General features: G+C 42.0%; 2 long non-coding RNA genes across 3 annotated transcripts; both read right to left on the bottom strand.

The window, feature by feature from the left end:
* Positions 1–3,108: 3,108 nt before the first annotated feature.
* Positions 3,109–4,962, bottom strand: LOC116654066. Of its 2 annotated transcripts, none has more exons than XR_004308939.1 (2): positions 4,811–4,962; positions 3,109–3,553 (listed from the first exon to the last, which is right to left on the bottom strand). It is a non-coding gene; the product is annotated as an uncharacterized LOC116654066 (long non-coding RNA). The 2 variants fall into 2 exon arrangements; XR_004308938.1 differs by having other exon boundaries at positions 4,832–4,962.
* Positions 4,963–6,275: 1,313 nt separating this feature from the next.
* LOC107320097 lies at positions 6,276–23,116 on the bottom strand. Its single transcript, XR_001558135.2, has 4 exons — positions 23,009–23,116; positions 14,546–14,688; positions 13,701–13,884; positions 6,276–9,669 (listed from the first exon to the last, which is right to left on the bottom strand). It is a non-coding gene; the product is annotated as an uncharacterized LOC107320097 (long non-coding RNA).
* Between the last annotated feature and the right edge of the window lie 2,473 nt (positions 23,117–25,589).

Here is a 25,589-nt window from a genome sequence, read left to right as displayed (position 1 = left end):
GTGCCCTCCTGTCTCTTTGCAGCACCTATCTGATTCTCCAGCTGGCCAAAAAAAGTAGAACTCAGTAATTCTCTCTTCACACTGCATACAAAGATTTGATAGGTTTGTCAATAAATGTTTGACACCATCCTGAAGAAAGGCAAGCCCTACTGGCTCTGCTTTCTTACAAGAGTTACCTTCAGTCCTACTGCACTGTGTCACATCATACAACCTCTGTTCTCTGCCTCTAGCACAGGATATACTGCAAAAAAAGATGCTGGTTGACAGAGGGCAGAGTTCAGTTTCCCAGAGCTTGTATTACAAGGAAAAAGTTTGCAACATGCAACCATGTACTGGATGCAAAGCCTGGCTGCAGAAGTGGCTACAGGGCAGAACCCATAAGTTGCTTTTGAAGTTGTTTGTTTTCCTGGATCTTACCAGATGTTGCCTTCTAATTTAAGATTGAAGAAGTTGCAGTACAAACTAAAAAGCACTGGGGTATTTTTACCTTCCTGGCAATCCAGAATTCTTACTATCTGAAAATCAGACACATTGAATTTCAGTGCCTTTAGCTGTATGTCTGGCAGGCATCCATGCAGCCTCAAACCACACACTTGTGTTATAGCTGAAGGCAGATCCTGGCCTTGCTGTTTGTCAGCTTCCCCCTCAAGGGAAGACTGATGAGGAATTACTGCCAGTGTGTGTAGTATTGCACAACACAATTCTCCATCAGTAGAAAGAGCTGGGATGGGTATTTCAAATAAATCTTATGTATTTTGTTGACTGTTTCATCCCTCAGTTTTGTTCAGATTTGAAAGGGAAACATATAACTTGCTAGTATGTTTCGAACCAGATTTCTACCTACCCCTGTAGGGTAGGGACAATAGTAAACTACTGGAGCTCCCAGATTCAGTCAAAGCCTCCATATTACACAAGTTCAGGTGAGCTCATCTGGGTCATTCAGATCTGAATTGTTCAAAAAAACTTCAGATGTGTGACAGGGTATCTGAACAGCCTAACTGCTGCACAGCCTCTCTACAATCACAGAAAGAAAGCCCACATAAGGTATGCTATGAGGTTAATTGCAATAAAGATTACAAGGCATTGAGGTGAAGATTGAGAATGCTAGGGGACAACAAGCCACTGTGAAGTTCATTATATTCTGAAGGGAACGCTGGTGTTCCTGGGGCTCGTTGTTCCAAACCCTGCTGAGTCCCTGATTAGCACAACCTGCCACAGGCATCTGAGTGGTTCAGGCTCAACTTCAGAGATACTGAAGAAAAGACGCCACAAACTTTTACTTCTGTGACCAACCTTAATTTACCCTCCATTCTCTTGGTGGTGCTCTGTTGAAAGTCCTCTGATGGGTGTAGACACCACAAAAATTTCCTTGGATTTCACACACCATCTCTTAACTACCCCACAACAAAACGTTTCGTAGAAACATTAAAGCTTTAAAAGGCCTCTAAGATCATCTTGTCCAACATTTGATCTATCTCTGCCATACTCTCTAACCCACATCCCCAAGTGCCACATTCACCCTTTCTCTTGAGAACTGAATGGAGAACCCACTATTCAGACACCCTTGGAGTCTTCCAGCCCTGCAGAGGAATGCAGCTTAGGGTTTGGGTTCTGCAGAAACCTGGGCTGCTCCACATAGTAGATACACACACTAACAAAGCCCCTATTAATGCACAGCAAATCACATCCCTCTTGGAGCTGTGGGTGCTGCACTGCAAGTATATCCCACAATCTTCTGTTTGCTGTGCTTGTTAAATACAGCTTCCCATGTACAGGGCTTTTCCTGCCTTTCTCATTAGAAAGCAAGAGAATATTGACCCTAAATTTAACCTTAATCTTAACACCTTAACCCCAATTTCTTTCTCAACTATTTACTTCAGACTTCTCTATTATTTTTTCCGAGCAGCACTGACAGGCGATAGTTATGGAACAGTGAAATGCCTCGCAACCATGGCAACACAGTACGCTCTTTGGAAAGTTTACAGATGCTAAAAGAATTAGTTTACCACAGCCATGTGCATTAAGCATCCTGTGAGATCCCTGGGCTCACCATGTTGTTTAAAAGCACAGAACTATTGACTGATTGGGTAACTTCATAGGGAATCACTCTGATACGCCGCACAACAACTGCCCCCAAAGCACACAGCAGGAACAAGCCCTAAGGAAACTGCTTTTGAAAACCAGCATAGTGGAAAATGTGGATGCTTTGCCATTAAAGATTACGTTTGCTTTCTTCTGCTGTAGAATTACCTCACTTCAGATATAAGTTTTATTTCAGCAGCAACCTCTTTTGATTGGTAAGGAGCAGCAGATATCCTTGCTGCCAACAGTACTAAGCAATCCTTTCACCTGACAACCTGTTCCCACAGCAGGGCCAGATTTCTGCTTGCTTAAATCAGCATTACCTCCCTGTAAATATTACCCACATATAATGCCGCAACATGATGGGAAGTACAGCAGTAACAGTGGAGTAGCACAAATTTAGGCTACAGCAAACAAGGACAAGCCCAAATATGGCAACCACAGAAAGAGGAAGAAAAAACACTTACTTTGGAAGGCCTCAGGTCGGCAGGGATCTCCCAGTAAGAACCCCTTGTCACCACTGCCAACCCTTAAATGAGGTCTGGAAAGGGATGGATCCTGGCTCCAGCCCTTCTGGTCATTCACAGCTGCATTGTATTCACCTGAGCTCCCTTGGCTGGCCCTGCCTTCCACCAGGTGCTCCATCACTTCCACTATGCCACAGTTTACCTCTTTTTATGTGATTGCTGTCACCTGAATTTATATCTAATCTTCCTCTTTTTCATCTGTACTATGCCAAATTAAAATCTCCTAAGTGCATGAAAAATGGTAACTGTAGTGCATGAGCAAAAATTAATAAAGCTAGGAGAGAACATGAAATCAATAATCTAGTGCTGACAGCTTGCTTTGTCTTCGTGGCCAGGCTCTAAGGATGTACCAGTGTTTCCTTCTGTTTAAAATTAATTGAACTATTTTATCATATCAGATAAGAGTGCACTCTTTGTGCTGTTGAAGTGATAATTATGACACGATAATTACAGTCTGTGGCCTGCATGATTCTGTGAATGAGTCAGCAAAGGCAATTAGTTTGCAGCAGCAACTTTATGTGGATGTGTCCCTACAGCAGGGAGCTCCAAGACACAGCCTGGCTAATTGTCATCTCTGTTCCCCAGCCTCCCTTACTCACAGGAGGACAGGGGCTTATTGTTGCTGGTAAGGGGGATTTTTGTTGTTGTTGCTATTTCTTCTTTTCCAGTCTAGGTGACCTATACACAATGACTGCAGAAATCAGAGACAGAAAAAGATAGAAGCAGTTCCTGCCTGTAAGGCTGTGGGTTTCAGGCTCTGCCATGGAGCCTTCTGAGGAACTCTGCTTGATGCAGAACTGATGTGGGCACTCCATGTCTGCTGCACCACACTGGGATTCCATTAGAACTGATCAGACTCCGACTTCTCTACATTGTCTGCCACTGTAATGTCCTGCTGACAAATCGGTGCTCCTCTAATCTTTCTAGAAAGCCTTAGGAATGCCCTGGAAGAAAGGAGACAAAATACACGTTAGCAGAGAGAACTATAAGCACCAGATGTTGCTGTAGGATTGCTTGGTTTCAATAAGCTGAAAGCAGAAGGATGCTTTATCCCAAGCCATTTAGAGCCTCAGCAAGGGAACAATGTATAGACAGAGATACATGTACAGACAAAGAAATATTGGAGTAATATCAGGAGACATGAAGGAGTACAGTCTCATGGAACGGTACTTATGCTTGTAGGTTATTCACTTCTAGAAGGAAGATAGGGAAGAAAAGGGAAGGCTGCTTTATTTCCATGTGTCATTTCCCTGTATGAGCCCAAATGAAAAAAGAATAACCCTCATCTCAGGAAAAAAATCTGTATTGCATTGCAATAAGTAACACTGAGGGCAGCACGTTGGAAAAACAGAGGGGAAACAAAATCTGGAACAGCTGCTTACTAAGTGAACACCATCCATTCTGTGAGCTGATGAGACAGTAGAAGAAACAGTGTGTGATCATGCAACTAAGGATGATACGTATCAGTAGGATCCAAAGGGGCTCATTTAGGCCTTTCCTAATTGTGTTCCATTTAGTTTTACAAACCTATTTTTCTTTAAATGCGTAATTCTATCTCAGATGCATTATTCCTTTACCACAATGTTATTTCTAAGCTGATTCCAACTTAGGCATGTAAATATGAACGTTCTAAGGTCAGGTCAGATCCAAAGCTGCTCCAATGGAGAGGATGCATTTTTATTCCTTGGATGCCATGGGGAGTTACTGTCTATGACACTGCAGAAGAGGTCCATTCCCTCATCCCAGCTCCCTGTAGATGTAGTGAGCTACAAGGGGACTGTCAGCAAGAAGGATCTGTATAGGACATGCTGCTTCCCAGTAGAAGGAACCAGCACACATCAACATGACACAGTTAGGTCTGGGTTTGGAGTCCAAGAGATGCTCTGCTTATGTCAGCATAGCTCCACTGAACTCTATGCAAACTGAGAATGTGATTCAGAGTTTGTCACAATCCTGTCCCACATGTGGTGGAGATCTGGGAGCCAGAGCAGTGTCCTGCAACACGCTTGGAGCAGTTTTATTCATCAGGCTAGTGATTAGCCCTGTGCTGCCTTTATGTCTGAAAGGCCAAAACCAAACAGTCTGTCAGGTGGCACCTCTTTGTGTGACACCTTACAGAGTCCTGGACGTGTATCCTTTGAACAAAGAAATGAGCTGATAATAAAAATAGCAGAAGCAGGGAAATGTTGACTGGAAGAGACCTCTGGTGGTCAGTAATCCACCTGCACAACTGGAGCAGGAATAGTGCCAGCAAAGCCAGCAGAGAAAGCGCTTAAAAAGGAGCTCCCTGCTTGTTCATTTGCTCCATACAGTGAAACAGGTCTCTGTGTTACTGGGGAAACCACAGCCCAGAGATGGAATGCAGTGTCTATCACCAGTGAATGCTTTTCTTAGTGTCACAATAGAGCTTAAAGCATGGCAGTACCCAGACACAAAGCAGAATGCCTATAGGCAGTGTAATAGAGAAACCAATAGCAGTGGAAAATATGATTGATTGTTTGTGGTTTTTTTTTATCAATATGCTGAAGCAGAAGCAATACAGCTCAAATTAAGTCATTTTTCAGGCTGTATTTTAGGAAAAAAATATTCTCAGAAAGAGTGGTGATGCAGTGACACAGCTGCAAAGGGAGGTGGTGGGGTCACCATCCCTAGAGGTATTCCGGATCCATGGGGATGTGTCACAGGGGGATGTGGTCAGTGGGGATGGGTTGGGGTTGGACTCAGTGGCCTTGGAGGTCTTCTCCAGCCTTAATGATTCTGTGGTTCAGTGGTACTATGATTATAAGTACAGTGCCTGAGTTGTTGCCTTGAGTTCATCTTACTGAGAAATCTAGCCTACAGCTTTGATCCAAGCTCCCCAGCTCCTCTGGTTATGAGTGAAAGATAATATCATGTTGGGCCCTAACGGTGCCCTGCGTGGGGTTGCTGGTGAACTGCTGACATAACTGCAGATTTTTCTGCGCTCTCTAAACAGCAATTTTCTAGAAACAATTTATCCTACAATGACATCTGGTGGTTGCTTCTCTTAGACAGGGAATTCTTGCAGAATTATCCTCTGCACGCATTGCCCTGAGGTAATTCTTCCCAAGAAAGCAATTTTGCTGTGATTCTATTTTTGTGCAAACATTTAAACAAGTTTGAAAAATGTTAATGTCAGTAAGCAGCCCCGAGCCCCTCCATGGGACCAGGTGCAACAGCCAGTTTTCTTACTGGGAGTAATTTGGTGGACAAGTGTCTGGAGGAGCACTCATGCACTGCTTCAGGAGGATGTATGGGGTCATACTGCAGAGCAGCCATGGAGCATCACTGCACTGAGCTGTTGATCCCACATCTCTGTGTACTGACTTACAAAGGCTTGTAGCAGGAGCAAACCTCCCTGGCTGCCTCCTTCTAGACAGTCTCTGACCAACCCTAGAAGATGGAGAAGGTACTAATGACCCTCAGGTGTATTTTCCCTAGAGATGGATGCACAGGAGAAAACAGGCGGGCCTGTTCCCCTTTTCCAGGTGCAGTGAGAGCAGCTGCTCAGGCTTTGGCATTGCTCTAATTGGAACCAGAGCCCCTCACCCCCTTGGTGTTGCTCAGATCCCCATGACCAGAGTGTACCTGTGGTCAAGTGTTGGTGCAAGTCCTCCTGGCCATCAAAAAGGGTATTTTGGAGCTTACGGCTCTCACGGATGCCTCCTGGCCACCAGGTGGAACCCAAGCCATGCTCCTCTCAGTCACAGCTGCCTGCAGCAGACTTGCAAGCTAATCAAGACTCCTCTTTAGTGGGCTTTGCTTACACTTTGGGGATAGTTTATATGGACAGATCACATGAAGTAATTGCTATGCTGTTCAGCTGGGACCAGTGGCAATGTGGAGGGAAGAATGTGATTGAATTTCATAGATTTTAGCTGCTATTAAAGTAATATGGATAAATGAAGAGATGTGCCCAGGCAGCTACAAGTCCCAACCAAATATTGTGTTACTACAAGTGAAGAAGTTCACAAAATAGCATAGAACTGCTGGCTTTGGTCTGTAACACTTCAGTTGCAAAGTCAGGATGTATCTGTGTTGGGATGGACTTCAGTCCAATTCTTTGTCTCATGTCTGATAAAACTGAACATTGGTTTAATCCAACTTCAAAGTAAATTCTCCACTGTGGTATCTCCCTTTTTGGTCCTCCTGGATGCGTGTTTTGGAACTTCAGTAGTTAATTGTGGGAAATGCTCATTGTCAGTATTGGCTGCTTTTGTTTCCTACGAATCTCAGGAAAAAAAATTATGTGATATCTGAATGTTTTTTTTACGGTGCATGTTTTCACAAAATCCAAACCAGAATTGCTGGCTTTGCGCTTTGTTTGTTTTTCACTTTGGCCTATTAAACACATGGTGAAATCTGGGGAAAAAAAGAGGATAGATACTCTTTAATGTTTCTCCTCCAAATAAAAAAAGACCTCCCCCTCACCCAGAGCAGGCTGAGGATGTAAACAGCTGTTGCTGTTTATGCTCTAGGGCTGTGCAGGCTTCCCCCAGAGAAGGTACATACACAGCAGCTCATACATTTGGGACTCCTATAGCTCTGCTGTTGGCTACAGCTCTTTTTTCCTTTCCTTCCCTGCTGGGACCAACAATTATGTGCTCTCTTATTTTTCCCCCTAGAAATGAAGCCAAGAGGCTGCCCGTGAGGATCATACATGGTTCATACTCTATGCCTTGTTGACTCACACATCAAAAGAAATTGCTTAATATTGTGTAACCTACTGTTTCTTCTTGTAACTGGCCCTGAAAATACATCAGAGATCTGCAATGAAAACTGTGGCAATTCAAGATGCACCGTGGGTCCTCTGTGTAGGATCAGCAAGATCTTTACATGCTTCAATTTGCAGTTGTCTCTTGACATTGAAGTACAAGGATCTGCATTTGTTTCTTTCATGGTTTCCTGCCCTAAACACCTGTGAACATCCTTCTCTGCCATCGCACACCAGGTGCTCTAACCATCTCTCCTGGCTGTTTGCTGGTCAGCAAGCATGTGTGTCACTGGCAAACAGCAGTGTTTGCTTTAACTTCAAAAGCAGTGAGTTTTGTTTCCTTGGGGGGGTTATGTTTGTTTGTTCTCTTTGATTTTCTTCCAAAACAGAGTCCTTCACCTAAATGTGACACAATTACAATTAGACGTTAAACAACTTTGAATGTTCAAATTGCAGGTCAGGCTGGAGAAGTTCTGAGCACTGATGGAGCTGTGGGTGTTCCTGTTCATTGCAGGGGCTTGGATCAGATGGCCTTTAAAGGTCCCTTCCAACTCAGACTATTCTATGATTCCCACATGTGGCATTTCACTCTCTGAGATGCAGTGAGGCTGAGGGCAGGATTAGGGCTCAGTCAGCTTCACCATACAGCAGCATTCCCAGCTCCAGCTCTCTCCTACTGCCAGAGGGTACATCTTTCTGGGAGAAAAGGCAGAGCCAGATGTGCCACCTCTGCACATGTGGCTCCAACATTCCTTAGCACACATTCATTTCTTCAACACTTCACACCAAGGAACAGCTACTGACAGTGTTGGGGCAGATATATCTTAAGAATCTTCCCAAATCAGCCCCTCTGGCACTTGTGCACTGTTTATGCCAGTGTTGCTGAAATGCTTTGTGTTTCAGCTTGTTCTCTCCCACCAGCCAGCAGCACACAGCTATGAGTGACAGACATGAGACAATACAAATAAATACTTTATAACTGCTAAAAGATTCAGGAACCTACAGGAAAAATGTTTGGATACTGACTAGAATTAAAGGAATACGCAGAAGTCAAAGGGTAACAGATCATTATGTGGAGAGCTGGACTCGATGACCTTTAAAGGTCCCTTCCAACTCAAACTATTCCATGATGTTTTATGTAGAAAATCACTTATCTCCACAGCTATGAGTTACTGAGATCTTCTCGTTTCTCAATAACTAGCATCAGTGTCACCATCTGCTCCCTGGCCTCACCACTGCACAATAGCCTTGCTGTTCTCAGCCCTGCAGAAAGTCAATTGCTTGAAATACAATTTTTAAAAGCTATTACTTCTCAAATGATGTCAAAAAAGAAGCGAGTAGGAGTCAAAGGTCTTAGCAGGAACAGTGTGAAGCAATCAGGAAATGCAGATAACACACTGGAGTGATGCAGGAGAAAGAAAAGCCAGAAGCAGCCCCAGCCAATTCAGGGAATTGCTCTCTCCCCTGTAGGCTGAATATATTTACACTTCTCCATGCTTATGTTGAGCCAAGCTAAGATAGCTGAGCTACCTGTTGTGATATTCACACTCTTTAGCAATCAGCTAAATCAGGGTTTGTGGAAAGTTTATTTCAGCTGCTTTGTGGCTACAATACCTGAACAAAACCTGCACAAAATCCAGGCAGCAGCCTCTGGCTCTTCCTTTACTGCTCTTCTCAGCTGTACTCACAATCTGAAATTAATCCCCCATCCTAGAATACAGGTAGGAAGTTTGCTGAGAAGTCCCAAACAGCCCCATGGGTTTGTGCCTTATGAGAACATCAAACGATTTCCATTTCCATTTTTCTAAGAGAAAGCACTTCAAGTATTTATCTACCAGAAACTGTGTCACCTCAGGGGAAACTTTAAAAAGGAGATATTTCTTCAAAGAAAGACAGTTTACCTTGCTGCTAATATAGATGTCAGTGCATGCTGATATTGCCTCGCTGTGGAATATCCGAGTCAGAAAGTTTTGTTTGAATTCCAAATATCCATTTCTTATCAAACGAATAAGGCAAAAATGACCATAAATTTCAAGAATGGGAGAAAATGGACTGAAGTGGCCACTGGGCAGGATCAGCGTGGCCCAAAGTGTTCAGCTGTGGGAGATGAGAGAAGCAAGAGGAAGTAACAGCCCGACTGAGAGCTCTGAAAAAATACCCAAACCAAAAGAGAACAATGAACCTTTGCTATGGATGTGAGAATGACGTGGGTTAAGGGCCGAGTATGTGGTTTTAGACCTGAGTCTCTGATGTTACCCAATGCCAGCCCTGAGCCAGATCTTCCAAGTCCATCTCTATAATCAGAAAAGGTTTGTTTCTCTCTTCATTCTGGAAACGAAAAGGAGAAATTTGGGGTTCATTTCTGGCAAACTGAGAACATTATATCTATTTTTAAAACCTGAAAAAACATGGGCTGTTTTCCAACTAATTACTTTACAGAGAAATTTTCTCTTTTAAGGTGTTTTTTTTTTTTGTGGTTTTTTTTTTGTTGTTGTTTTTGTTTTTGTTTGTTTTTTTGCCTACGCGATAAACGAAATAAGACATCTGCTCAGCAGGGAGATATTGCCAAGAGCACCTGCTCCTGCTCTGATCTGTGCTGCAGTAGTCCACGGAAAGTGGGAGACTTGCAGCAGGTTTGACTGGAAGAGTCTAATTAACAAATATCTCCCAGGCTGCAGGAGTGGGAGGGATTGGGTCAGACCAGCTCAGGAAGGTCTGGGTATTGAACTGGGCTAAGAAAATGTCCTCTGTGTTGAGCTATTGACCGGAAGAAAGGCAGAGCAGCTCCTGCTGACTATGAAATGGAGCTGGTGCTAAGCCTCTGGTTCTAAGTCTGTTTTTTAAACCTGCAAAATTAAGAAAATATGTTCCTAGTGAAGAAGAAATAATATTCTTATACCTTTTAAAGCAGTGATCCCTGGATATTAGTCGGCTCACACGTCTAGCAATGGTGAGAAGAGTTAGTAGATTAATGGAATTACTCTTTCTCAAGACATTCTATATGATTTAACTCTAATGGTCGATATTCATCTTAGTGACAGGAGAATGTTTATTAGCAATACAGGCAATCATCTGCCCTGCATTGCATGGGTAAGTCTGGGGATGCTGTACTTGAAAAAGAAATTATTCACTATATTCCAACCCTGAATCATTATGGCTTTATGAGCTCTTCTTTTACTTCTGCCAGAAATAGCACAGGTTGATCAATAAAAGACATAGAATGAAAGCTTTGAATTTTCAATCCATACAGACAGTGCCAGGAAAGTTTTCTTCAGATCCAGCACTGCAGTTTGGCACAAGAGAAATCTATGGGGTGAAGAGAAGTTGCGGATAGAAAAGTTTGAACATCACAGGAGAAGAAACCCTGACTGTTTCCTGATACTTCTACTGCACTAGAAGGAGACTCGGTGTGCTGGTTGTAGGGCACTGCCTTCCCTGGAAACACTCATCTCACAATAGTTACACAATTAATAGACATTTTCCCTAATCACTCTCTCTGGAATGTTTCACTTATTTTTATTTTCCCCAATGATCTTTCCTTGCTTATAAGTGGTCCAATGCCTCTTAAAAGTGAAAAGGGTGCCCTAAATCCTGTAACAGCCCTTCTGACATTCCTCCTGGCACCACAAGCATCTCTCTCTTGCTCTTGCTCACCCTGCTGTGTGCCCAGGAGGCCTCAGCTGGTCAGATCTACAGTCTATTTGAAGAAGTGATTCAGGACAGGCTTCTCATTAACACTTAATTTCTCCATTGCTTGCCCGAGGCTTGCCAATGTGGCTTCAAAAATAATGAATTTAGCTACAACTTAAGGCACATTTTATTTTCATCTGAAGACAGCCAGGGAACAGTCATCATCTGAAGACAGCTTACAGTCATGTATTTTTCTCTGCTGTTCCTCCTGGAGAACTTCTCTGGGGAAGCTTAATAAATGGAAAGGGCAGCAGAGGACAACCAAGCACAGGAACAGCACAGTTCTTGGCCAGGTGTAATGCCAAGTGATTCTGATAGCAGACCTCTGCAGGAATTTGCCCATTTTCAGCTTTAAAAATGACTGCTGTTCTCCTTCTGATTTCTACTTTTACTTTATTTTTAATTCTGTAGTTGGATTGGCTCTTGAGAGCAAATAGGATTTACAAAACAGGTAAAATGTTTGTCGGTGCTTTTCCTAGGGCTGCAGGTATCCTGAGGTAATTATTGTAAACCTCTGAAGTGCCAGGATACAGAGATCAAGATAAACTCTTTGTTCATTTGCATTACAGATGGAAAGAGGAAAAAGCCAAACACTCAACAGCCTGTCTGCTTTCTGCCTGAGGATGAAAGGGAGGGTACACATCCTCCATACCACCTCCATCCCATAGTCTTCAGGTAGTCTGTGAAAGAGCACAGTATTATCTGTTGCATAGTATTCTCTATGTAGCTACTGAGAAAGTGACAGTTTCCTATGGAGTCCTATATCCTGGTAACTGCCATCACAAAAGGATCCCTCTCCCTGGATTTTCTATTGTAGTTAATGGTTATTAATAAAACCCTACAGATCACTGTCCCTTATTCTATCTGCAATGACTGTAGAGCTGATCCTTTACTCCTCCAGACTTCCAACAGTGCTTGATGAAGACGCGAAATGGAACCATGGAAGTTAAAATCAGACAAAACTAACTAATAAGACTAACCCTGGGACTTCTGGTTGTTTTTCTTGAGGAGGAGGAGGAGGGAGAGGCTCAGATCACTTGGCTCTGAGTTGCTTTGTGTGCTTTCCTACCACACGAGGTCAATCTCAAGTGAGAGAGAACATTAAGCTCCAAGGTTAGGCATGGCAGCAACTTGATCAGATCAATGAGTAAATTGCAATGAGTACAGATGAGCTATTAACTGCTTAAGCCTACAAAATGAAAAATGGTAAGAGTTTTGGTGAAAACAAGTTGCAATGGAAAGTTGACAGAAATGAATTTGTTTCTTCTACAAAAGGAAAGTAACTGAAAAATCTGATAAGTCTCAGCCTGCGAGAGAGGTTATCTTTGCATGGGCAGTGATCAGCCCTTTGCCATGTTCACAAGTATGGGGCTTAATTGGAAGCCAAGGAGATTTAAATGGCATCTTAAGAAAAGGATCTGATTCAGGAAATTCAGGCTTTAGACACTGTCAAGGGACATTTGGGATTCTTCAGTTTTGAAGAATAAGTAAATGTTCCAAACACAGTGGTCACTACAGAAGGAAAAGGAATCAATTCTGATTAAAAACAACTCCTTTTAAAGAGCTTAAGAGCTGTATTTGAAGATAGCATAACACACTGATAATAGAGTGAGACTAAGTGAAATGAAAGGCCCTGAAATGCACTTAAGCAATTCAGCAATTCAGAAGGGGAGTGAATATTCCTAGGAAAGACTTGATTTTCTGTGGTGTGTGGGATGCAAATTCAATGGAGGAGCCACCCCCTCTCACCCCCCAAACAGTATTCCACGACCCCAGCTGTCATGTTAAGGTAATTTGATTGTACAATCTCTTCAGAATAAGCAGCCTCAATAAATAAATCCATAGATATCATATAAAGTGATTGTGAAATAAATAAAAGGAACAAAAGCACAACTTCTAAAATCCTATTTTAAAACCTCTTTTCCCTCCAGTAATTATTGTGTATCACAAGAAGGTAAAAAGCTCCTTGAATTAAAGATCCACCTCTGCAAATCATTCCAAATTGTCATATATGCTAGCAGGATCCTTTATGAAAAGGACTTACAAAATACAATAGTGCTGCAAAAACCAGGAATTAAGACAACCAAAGTAAGTTTTCATTGCTTAAAACTATTTGGATGATAAACTGTGATGATTCATCTTTAAGTACAGAACTGCGGGATCTCACTAAACTCCTCAGGAGCATTCAAAACAGATTTCCCCCATTAAAGTTATAACCAGCAAACCCAACAAACTGTGCTATTGCATCCAAAAAGGGTAGCTCATAGGAAAGAGAAACTAATGAAAATTGCATTGTGGTGAATCTGTTTTTTTCCCCTTCTGATTTTTAATTTGGTTGATGTTAACCCCTGTTCTTCCCATAACTCCTGCCAGGAACAACTTCTGCAGGCTGCTGGCATCCTGGGGCTATGCCTGAGCAGCAGGTAGTGTCCTTATGGGCAGCAGTCATAGAATCACAGAACATCCTGAGTTGGAAGGGACCCATTAGGATCATTGATTCCATCACCTGGCCCCACACAGGACCATCTAGAAATCAGACCAACCAAAGCAAACTTATACACTCGTGCTGTTTGAGAACCCACTATTGTAAGGGAAGTTTGGTATCAGGAAGAAACATGGAAACGATCTGTTGAATTACATTTTAGTAATGGGAATATTTTCTAATTTACCTTACTGGTCACTACCAGATTCCTTTGGCAAATCCTTCTCTGGACCTGTTGTCTTGGGTGTTCTAATGTCAGTCACTCCTTCCTCCATTACAGAAGAACCATGCTGTTGTTTCACGGACAGCAGAATCACATGCTTCTATCTGCAGTGGGACCAATAACTTCACTTTTCTGTCATCTGCGAATTCTTTCAAAAATGAGAGAGTAAATACAGGAACAGAATCTTGGCATCAGGGAGACAGTTGGTCTTGGGGAGAAGATGGGGGTTTGTCTCAGTTTGAGCCTGCACTGCTCCTTAATCTAGGTGTGAGAAAGCATTAAACTGGGCTTCTTATCACCCTGCCTCTCCCAGTGCTGTCTTTGCTCTGCATGTGGCAGTGTGCAAAGACCCGTGTTCTTTTTGCATGGATGCTGGTAGAAGAGGACATGGGGGAACCTCTGAGCCAAGAATTTGCCTGTTCCATTACACATCTCTTTCGGAGAGCTGTGTGAGGTCAGACATCTGACCCCACTGTGACTCTGGTCCAGGTGACAAGCTGAATAATTCCCACTTGTACCACCAGCATTGTTCACTGGCAATGCTTACAGACATCCCCCAGAACTGCCATGGCAGAGACTCGACTACTGGTTTGGCACTGGGGAAGGCACAAATGACAGTTCATATTCCAGACACTCCACGATTGCCACATTGGCTTTCCATAAACTAACCCACAGATAATTCAATGTTTTTTGCCTTGCCACAATGAAACAGTCATTTGTTGAGGCTCCCTTACCGAGAAATGATTTGGAGCCACTAAGCTGTCAAGCAATATTCAACTGAAGAACGGATCTGGGGGATAAGCACTGACCTGATCAATACTGTCATATTTGAACAGCATCTGAAGTTATTGTTTGATGGTGCAGAGAGACAATCTGGGAGAATTATCTGCCTGTTAGAGTTCAGGCCACATCTTCGTCTCATTTTATGACATTTCCCCGTGGTCTGGCCCCTCTGTGGAAACAAATGGTTTTTCTGGGAGCTTGTTTATGGCATTTTTCTTACAGCATGAACTCACAAGGCTGAAATTCACTCCCAGAGAGTTTATGAATGTTGTGAGAGTTGATTACTCAGACTCACCTAGACAGAGAATTCAAAGAGGGACAAAGTGTAACTCACATCCTCATTTCCTCTCTTTTCTGACACCGGTTCTAAAGGATTACTCTTCTTCCAGACTAGAGTGTTTATTTTCCTTCTTTTTCCTTTTCCCTTCCTCTATAACGAGGTGCAGTTTTTGATGCTAAGTGATGTTTGTAATGGCATCTGGTAGCCATTATATTTTGAGGGGGAGATTTTATATGAAAAGCCATTTTATACTGTTGACCAAGCAATTATATTCAAGGTCACGCCACTTACAGCAATGTACATTGACCACATCACTTGGGAACATATTGAAAAAATGCACCAGTATCCAGAACATCAGTTCTAAACCCACTGCTCCTTGCTTAGTGGGAGAGTTTTCACAAGCAAAAATGCACTGTAGCAAAACAGTCCCCCTGTACACATTGGATCCAAGCATGTGCAGCAAAACCTTCACTCTGTGAAACTCTGGGCACGTGTAGCTAAATGTTGCTAGCCAAAGGCATCAGAGATGCTGAAACATATGTCACATATGGCTCCAGCATACCTCACTAGGAAACAACGTGCCTGCCTATTGCCCTTAGAGATGGCAAGTTGCTCTGATGCTATGCTGATGAGAGCAGTAGTGAGAATTACGGGGATGTTTCAAATGAGCCCCATTTCCTTCTGATTGCACAAATGTGCTATTTCACAAATGCCTCCAGCAAAATAGCTCCATTTTGAAATACTGGATGATGAGCTGTCTGCTAAATGGCCCAAATTGTAGCGACGTATCCTGCCAAGCAACTGACAACTTTGAAACACATCCCACAAACCAAAGCAGAGCAGGTGTCGTCTTGCTCCATGCAAAAGAATATGGCCATGAAGGAGCAGCTGTCTAGTTGTATATCCAAGGTATCTTGTCCACTCGTTGTCTCTCTTCTCAGTTTAAATTTCCTCAAGGTGTTCCCCAAAACCCAAGTAAAATATCACTTCATTCCAGACAAACATTAAAGAAAACTTGAAAGGAGGAAGAACTACTGCATTGTTGAGCAGTAGAAATACATCCCCTTTGTTTCTTTAGCATCAGTTGGGGTGGGAAAGTGAGACCTACATTCCTGCACATAGTTAGGAAAGCCTCTGCATTATGAAGATCACAGCCTCATGCTGCATGGCTCATTCACAGGAACTCACATCCAATCAATGGGATTTTTCAAGACTTGGTTTTACAGCTAAAGAAAGATCAGCTGTTTATAGCACTCTGCCCACCAGAGGGAGAAATTTACTAAATAGTAACGGTCCTTATTTATAAGACGATATGAGGCTGAGGCTCAGTTCCTGAGAGTATTTTCTGCAATAAGAAACTAACAGATCTTTGTGGCAAAGTGCACACACCAAGATTTAATTTCCCCAAAGCTCTCCTTTTTCCTATAGCACCTACCCACCCAGTGCAAACCATGGTCCATCTAGGATTTGTACTTATTTGTTTGCCATCCAAGGAGCTAAGAAAGGCTTTCTTTACAAAAAAAACCCACTTAATTACATAGGCTGGGATGGCTTTTACTAAGTTACATTTGTTTTGCCTCTTCAGGGAGGAATAGAGGTGAGAAAGGAAAGAAACTGATTCTGTCACTGAGTTTAAAGGTGTTAATTACCTCTTCTTCTCTACCACAGCAGAAGGTTGTGAGCATCTCATAGACAGTGCTGAATTTCTAATAGGTTATTCCTCTTTGCTGCCTGCATTCTGCTTGTCTTTATAGAAGAACCTCGGTGCCCTTTTTAGAATTGAACCACTCTGCCATCAAGTAGCAAACTACTCCTGCTCTGGGTGCATTGATCTGCATTTCCAGCACACTTAAATAAATAAATGCTACGCTCATCCTTATGTCAAAGCTATTAAATCAAGGAAGAAGTGTGAGTTAAGACAAGCAAGTGCACACTCAGAATGAGAGGAGAAGGGCTCTGAAGTGCTGAAATGGATCAGCACCTTCAGTCCTTTGATGTGCTTTGGTGTCAGAAGCAATAAATCATTTTGATCCCCTAAAGTTTGGTAGCACAGTTTGCACACACAAATACACATGAGTATATCAGGCAAGCATGGGAAATAGGTATTGACACTGGTAAAATGAGTGTGATTAATATATTTTGTGTGGCAGATGTTATTTGATTTCTAGCAACACCTGAGAAAGTTAAACTGTGCAGATAGCAGACAAATATCCAGGGGGAAAAAACAGTTAAAAGTTAAATAGGAAAGGGTGGCTTCAGAGCAGCCAGGTGCAGATTTCAGCCCCGGGAATAGCAGCAAAGGGCTGTGACAGCGCATGCAGCCATCCCAGTGTAAAAAATAAAAAGCTCCTCTATGTTTTCTCCCTGTGTTCTGCTGAGACTCTGCATCTCCTGGCCTGAAGTACAGAAGCATGGACTCAAGTTACATTGGTGGGATGTTAATAAGATTTCTGCTTTTGCCAGGAGAATGAAAATACATCATTAAAAGGAAATCAAGGAATGGAGAGGATGTTGGTGTTCTCTGGGAGACAGATGATGCTGGAGGTGCACCAGCAAAGGTACAGAATGGGGAGGGAAGATATAGTGCTTTCTTGTAGATTTACAGCTTCCTATATAATTTCTAGCTACCTGTGGGTGATGAAATACCCACAGCTCCCTTCCTCTTCATTGCATCCAGAAAAGCTGGGATGCCTTTCAGCTTAACACTTTATATCACAAGCAGCTCTATCCATAGCATTTTACAGCAGATACGGTGATACTGAGATCTTCATCTTTATGCCTAAGTGACTGCTGTCTCCTTTGCAGTCAGAACTTTTTGACTCCTGAGGCTTAACTTTAGGCAATAATTCAGCCAGGATTAATTTTTCCTAATGATTGTCGCCTTCTTCGCCATTCATTTTCCTGTCCTTATGCTTTTAGTGGTCCTGAGTGCATCTCTGTCACAGGTCACGTATTAGTATTCAGTGCAGCACTCCGCGTTCTGTGCTGCCTCCGTACACCCTGCCTTGCTGCTAACGTTTTCAGAATGCTGCTAAGTAATTTGTGATTATTCAGAAAGGCAGTCCTGTTTGGCGATGAGTTTTGCTTTTGCTGGTTTTGCTATCATGAGGCAAAATAGATGCACTCAAAGTCACTGAATTTGGAAAGCAGGAGCAACCAGCTTAAGGGTGAATACAAGTCAGATTCAGCTCTTTACCACTTTCCTTCTGCTGGGATTCCCTTGCACCTCTTTCTGCTACAAGGAAAAAAAGATCTGATTGTAAAGGAGTCTTAAATATGAGCCCAGCTTTGATGTGAGCTTCTTGAAATACATGCCAGTTTATTTGGGCTTTTGTTTTCGTGCTATATTCAAGCTACAACAATGGTAAGTGCTTTTAAACATACGAACAGCTGTGCTAAAAAGTATACAGCTATTAGGCATTAATACCTCATTAATCTTTCAATGCTTGAGCTAAAGTTCCAAATAAAATTACTAGGATTTATTCCCAAGTATGTGAAAACACATAGTAATGTTCATAACAACTTGGTTTGTGTGTAAAGCAGTTCTAAATTATACGTCACTGCTTTTTAATTTGCCTTAAGCTGTCTTAATGTTATCTTTGCAGAAATGATCACATTTTCTTTGTAAGCTGCAGCAGTGCCATTACTGAAGGTACGTTACTGAACTCTTGCACTCTATCAGCAAAATTAGGAGATAATTTTTATCCATGGCTCAGTTCAAAATTATTCTAAACAATCCCATTTTTTGTCATTATGCAATCACATGTAGTACTTAAAAGTTCCTCTTCTATACTTCAGGGCATTTTCAGCATACCATGGAAACAAATAACACCATCCAGGGAGGCAAAGAGGCAGCTGGGAGCCGTAAACATTGTATTCTTATAGTAGTTGAATTACTGACCCGGTTTCCAGCCCTAGGCAAGTCACAGAAGTTTTCACATTTCATTTGTCATTATTAATGAGCTTTGTTTGTCATAAACGGAGGAAGAAAGGAGGGAAAAGATCATTTTTACTTGCTCTGTGGAATGATTTCAAAGCTCTCTATGCTCTCTGCACTGGCTCATGCTTGGTGAGCACGTATCCTCACCAGCATCTGGACAAGTCTTAGCTATCTTTAGATGAATCCTGAGAAGAAATGCTTCTGCTATTACATTAGTACTTTGGGCTCTGTTTTTAGTCAAAAACAAAGGTGATTAGAATGTTACTTTCAGAAAACTCAATGTGAGTACCAGTAGGTGCTCGCACAGCATGGTGACAAATTCAGGTCAGGCTCAAAGCTCTGCTCTGACAGCTCCAGGTCAGATGTCTCAATCTGTTCACCACAGAAAGAGTTTAAATGCCAGACTTCTGGCTACTGAGAAATCAATTAGGAAAACATGTAGGAACAGTGTTGGAACATTATCTCCCACAAACTTGGGGTAATAACTGGGCTCCTGGTTGTTATTGGAAAGGAACAAAGCCTTCCAACATGCTTAGAAATCAACTCTGAAACAGAGAAATCTTTGCTCAATCATTGTTTAAACTGAGTATTCAAAGCCTCCAGAGAAATGTACAACAACTTGACATTTTCTGATTACTGTTCACTTTCTATTGAAAAGAAATAAATAATTGAAGATTGAATAAATTAACTGCTTAAGTCTGTAATTCATTCTTTGTCCTTCCCCTTCACCTCACTGCTTTGGGATACAATAATTACTATCCTCAGTTATTACCTATATAAGACTGCAAAACTGCTCCAAAATCTTCCATTGAGCTGGAAGGTTCTATTAGGGGAGAAAGTATTAGTATTTACGTGCCTCCAAGCAACATGAGGGATTATTGCTTTTCTTTCCCACACCGAATAGGTTTAAGACTGCAATCTCAAGCAGCAACTACGGTGAGTTCCATGAAAACAGTGCTTCAAATAGTATTTCCAAAATCCTCAGCATTATTTAGTTACGTTCAGTCAAATCTGAGCAGATAAATCCCCAGAAAACTTCATACATGTCACATCTTGCACTTACAGATGCAAAGAAAGTGCAGGTGCTAGGAAAACTACATCTTTTATTTAAGCATAGGCTAATATTGCTTGCAATAGTGGTCAAGTTATCTATCTATACATATACATGTATTTTCATTTACTTATTTATTTAGTCTTAGAACTAGGATAAACCAAGAAAATGAAAATATGTTTCCTATCCACCCTTTATATTGAGGTTATTCCTCAAGGTAGACATGTATTAATGCACATAGATGCAGGTCCAGCAGGTCCCCAAGAGATCTTAACAATTTAACAAGCTATCTCTAAATCAGGCTCTGCCTTTCCTGCCCTTTCTTATGCGTGTGATTGAGGCCTTGCTTCCCAGCTTGTCTGTTTAGCATGAAAATGAAGTGTCTGATACTGTGCCCCTTTAACGCTTGTCTGCTCCATATGTAAATGTGATCTTGCCTACCTAAAATCTTCAGATCCGATTTGTGAAGGTTACTGTAGAAATTTTCAGATGTCAGATGCACACACAGTCAATCTGTGTAAAGAAAACTGATGGCCATTAGAGTTTGCCAGAACTTTGGTTTTGTTGGAAAGGCCGATGCTTGGAAGCATTTTCTTTCTGGATTAGGAGGAACAGATGAAACCTTGAAATCATTAACTCAGTGAAAATATTCTAAAAACCCGCTAGTCTTGTTAAATATATTTTCCTATATATTACAGTGGTTACTCCAGATTAATTGCTGGGCTACTGACAAAGTCTATCCCTACGTGATAGAAGAGTGCTGCTCTTATCTGCTTGGTCAAATGAGAAAACATTGAAAGATTTTGTGCTCATTTCATCTTTCAATCTCTACTCAGTAGTAACAGTACTTAAAACGTATGTGAAAAGGTAAGGGAATACATACACATCATGCTGTATGCCTATTAATATTTAAGACAGGCCTCAAAATAATACAGAAATATTCAGTATCAAGGAAAAGGCACAATATTAGTATACAGACACATCCACACTATATATAACGTATTAAAACATTATTTTGACATTTTCAAAGACCCATTTTCCTTTCAGGAGTTTTCTGCAGGGAGGAACTTGCACCACAACCAGCAGAACGTAATGAGGTGCAAAAGGCCCCGGCTCTCATCAAAATATAGTTTCCCAGAAAAGGGGGCTTCGCCAAAATATATAAATGAAGTCAATTCCTGTGAATAATTTCATTATTTTAACTTCTTCATCCATTTGTGGGCTTAGGATGGAGTCCCTACGAGCTGGCCTATTTCATAATGAATTGTGTGATGAGAGGATTAGAAGCAGAGCTGGCAAACTGCCGTGAGGTTTTGGCAAGAGAACAGCAGAGAAAGACAAAGCCAGCAGATGGAAATGTCTCCCTGCATTGACAAGGATGCAATATTACCAGTGTTTGATCCTATTGTGTTCAGGAATAGTACAGATATGCAGCAACTCATAATAGCACACTCTCCAGCAACATGGATTTAGTGAATCCACTGAGATGTGGGGTTCCCTCACCAAAAATGGATAGGAATATCCTACAGGGCCCATCACCTCTCAGCCTCATCCCACTGAGGCTCAAAACGGATGAGCTGCATCACAGGCCCCACATCTGGGGACCCTTCTACAGCAAGAAAGGGGGAAGGGAAGGAGGCTGAACTCCTTACTGCTCTTCTACAGGTTCGCTTGTTGAAGCTGTTGTTTTCTTTAGCTTGAACATTCACGTATGGAACACATCTGAACTCAATGGCAAATCAAAGTGGAAATGCAGAAAAAAATTGTTTTTTCCTGGCTAGCTGGGTAAGCACCTATTCACAAGCATCAATATATGCACTGTGAGAAAATGTCATGCTTTCTGAAGTTCATCCAATGGTTGAGTTCTCAGTTTTGTTTCTTTCCTTTTTCTTTTTACATTCTGCTCTTGATTTAGCCTTTCATGCCTCAAATTCAGGCACTTCGTATTTGAATGCTGCAGAGTGTCTGTTTCTAAGAGAAATGCAATGTTATTCAAATCACTTATTAAATCATTTATTAAAAGGCATATTTAATTTTCAGCCTGGGCATTTGGACCCACTTTTCCTCATATAGCAGAGTTCAGATCACTGAAGTCTAGCCACAGTAAAATTACACATCAGCTTTTCTACAACAGCAAGAGCTGTGAGCATGGAAATTGCCCATCTCCACCCTTTCCTTCAGCATTAAGCTACATGAGAGAACAGCTTCACAGCCTGTATTTTAAAAATGCCAAGAGTACATTAAAAAAAAAACAACACCCACTTCAGTATAAATATGAATAGGGTCTGAAGAAAGGGCCATTAAATTAATGGGCACAAAATCCGGCAGCAATCAGAAAATATTCAAAATACCATGCAGCAGATTCAGACGGGCTTTGAAGTACTCTGGGGCTTTTGACCTTACTGCAATTGTCGTCAGACAAAGACACAATGGATCTCAAAGCAGAACCTACATGACTTTCCCAGAAGCATGGAAACAAAGGTAAGATTTCTTCTGGGAAGTGTCAGAAAACATCCAGTGATCTTCCTCCTATGGGTTACCTATGGCTGGTCTGCCATTACAGTGAGTAATGCCAAAAAGAAGTTTAAATCACTTCTGTTTCTGTAGAACTTAATGCTTTTCCTGTATCTCTCCATGAAAGGTGTGCAATCTTGTTCTGAGGGTCTGAGCCACTTGTACCTATAAAGCACTTGAAAACCTTATGGGGAATTTGATAGTGATACAGGTGAAGCTGTGCTTTGGAAGATGAGCTTTTTCCCCTCTGAGTACAATCTTCTTGGCATTGCTAAAAGCCACCTACACCACATCATGGAGTCTTTTTGAGAGGCTCACTAGCAAAATGCATGGGTCTTGATTCTCCCATTTTGAAGACAATTGAGGCCTGTACACTTCATCTGCAAAATAGCCATTTGGCACAAGGCCACTCAACTCATCATAGGAATATCTGTGAATAAACGTTTCTCAAAAGGAACCAGAGATGGGCCAATCACTGCCCGGTGTTCTGGTTTGAACCATGTTTCCAGTGTAGTGTAGTTGTTCTTTACTCTCTGACTGTTCTGTGCCATTTTAAACACTGTACCCTCACAAATTCGAACATATTCTCTGGTTTTCCCTTTGCTTGGAGGCACGTACAATGCTGTCAGCCTGACTGATTGCCTTCACTATTCTACAGACCCAATAAAACTATTAGCAAAAATGAGGGATGCACCAAATATTACCTGTATGTCCTCTTCCAGTTCTGTACAGTGATAAATCACTGCTTGTCAGCTCTGAGACTTCATTTCAAATGGATCTTGCTAAGATCACATATTGCAAAAGATGTGACTGTAAAATGAAAGAAAGAATGTATAGACTCTTTGGATGACATGAAGGGCTGGATCTTTTGGGAACTGGAATATATCCCAGAAATCTAGGAGACTTACTGACCTGGGAGACAATGCAAAGGCAATGAACAGGGCTTGGAGCCTTGAATCCTTCACTTCTAACCCTAGAACTTACTTATCCTTTTAGTTAAAGTCCTGAATGATTTCTATAGGCCATTTATTAGTGCTAGCAGACTATCCAGGACCACCTTGTTGTGCATTATGTCCCATAGAAACTGCAAGGTTAATTTAAGCAGGGCACCCTCAGTGCTGGGAAAAGTTGTGTTTCTCTTCTGTTACTGGTAACATAAAGCTAGGAACCAAAGTGTTGAACAGCCTTTAAGTCTCCAGAGTACATGTAATGCTATGACAGAAAGTACAGCAGTAATAGAGTAGCAAAGTTCTTAGCCACAGCACACAAGAACGAGACCAAATGCAGCAGCAACAGATGCAGAAAATAAAGAAAAAAAAAGCTGCTTACCTTTGAAAGACATCAGGTATGTAGGGGGCTCCAGCCAAACAACCTCACCTCAACTACCAACCCTTAAATGAGGTCTGGGAAGGGGTGGGTCCTGGCTCCATCCCTTCCAGTCACTCAGGAGCATTGCATGCACCTGAGCTTCCCTGGACTGGCCCTGCCTTCTCACCAGGTGCTCCATCACTGGTTCAAGCTGGGAGTTAGGGTTTCCACTACAGTAATAGAAAGACCTGGGCAACCAGTCACCACATAAATCTGTGCTGTGAAAACTATATCCTTTCTCTTCTGGGATGATTGAACCATTTCAAACAGCAGAGGAGAGAATAATGAATAACGATGCAGGACTAATCATGGTTTATACACAGTATTATCTTGGAAATAGCAATGGAAAAAAACATTCCTCAAATATTAGCAGTAACAGCTTCCATTCAGGGGAATACTGGGAAAGGCAGACTGGTGCATAATAAAGTTAAGCTCTGGGAAGCAATTCTGCTGTAACAGACCTGGGGGCGTTGGTAGGAAGCAATCTGAACAGCAGCAGCAGCAGCCTAGGCTGTATTAACAGAAGAATTCGTTAGCACTTATCTAGAATACTACATCCATTTCTGGCTCCTCTAGTGCAGGAAAGACGCTGAAAGGGCTGGAGCACTTGCCCTATAAGAGATGCTGGAAGAACAGGTCTGGTTCTGCCTGGTGAAAAGTCTTCAGTGGACCTCATAGCAGCAGCACCTATAAGGAGGTCAGCCTGTGGTCCACTTTGCGGTCTGAGTCCACAGCAGATGCTGCTCTGAGCAGAAGGTTGGACTACTGCCCTGCAGAGGTTTCTTCCAAGCTGCATTAACCTATGGTGTTTTTTTCCTATTTCTCTCCAAATTCTTTGTTGCTTCCTTTTTTTCTGTCTCCTATTTTTATACCTACACGTTTTTCTATTCTTTTCCCTTTCCTAAATTCATAAAACTACTTGAGTTGGAAGGGATCTTTAGATGCTATCTGGTCCAACTCCCTTGCACTGAGCAGGGACACAGCTCCATCAGTGCTCAGAGCCCCTCCAGCTCTATCTTGGGTGTCTGCAGTGATGGGGCACCACCACCTCTCTCTGCACAACACATGCCAGTGCTTCATCATTTTTCATTTATTTTTTCACTTCTAACCCCCAGCACATCATTGTTTAGTTTCCTAAAATGTTAATGTTTCAAGGTTGTTAGGTCTTATCCTCCTCTATTTTATCTCCCTTCTTCATCCTTTGCTGGACAACGTTTTTCTTTCAAGCAATGTGAGCCACCGATCTTTAAACAAAACCAAAAATTAAAACATCAGCTTCCCTAGTTCTGTTTTCCTTGCTTAATTTGGAATGCCATTTCAGATTTAATAATGTTGCCCATTTAAATACAGCTTGCTGTGTTGAAAGAACAGTAAGTTGACTCATACTTGAGTCATTTGTGTCTGCAGCAGCAATCTGTTTTATTAAAGGTATTGTAGAACATGCTCAGATGTTCATCAATAAAAAGATATGTTTAGCACTTACTGTAGTCAGAGAAAATCAATAGAATTCTGGGTCAGCTCAGATCCAGTTGTGCATCAGCATTCACAAATGAGCACAGATAATGGAGCTGGTTTGGTCAGGGAAAGCATCTATCAGACTGGATGTTTCCCTACTAAATAACTGGATAAAATAAAATTGTGTGGGTTCATACTCATCTTCTGTTTCATCATTGGAAGTAAGGCTCCCAGCTCATGAAATGCACTGAGTCCTGGTAGAGAACTGACCTAAGAAAATCTGCTGAATCCAAAACCACCATGGCACAGAGGGGCTTCAGCCAGCCAGCCCTGCACACAAGAGCTGATCTCATCACATCACGTTCCTGCTTTTCTTCTCCCCAGCTCCAGAGGGCATCGATGTCTTATTTTACCTTATTTTGGAGGTCTGCCTCTCAATTTTGAGCTGGCTGCAAACCACAA

The sequence above is a fragment of the Coturnix japonica genome, chromosome 13 (assembly GCF_001577835.2).
Source record: "Coturnix japonica isolate 7356 chromosome 13, Coturnix japonica 2.1, whole genome shotgun sequence".
Classification (NCBI taxonomy): domain Eukaryota; kingdom Metazoa; phylum Chordata; class Aves; order Galliformes; family Phasianidae; genus Coturnix; species Coturnix japonica.
This window is presented reverse-complemented; position numbering and strand designations above follow the sequence as displayed.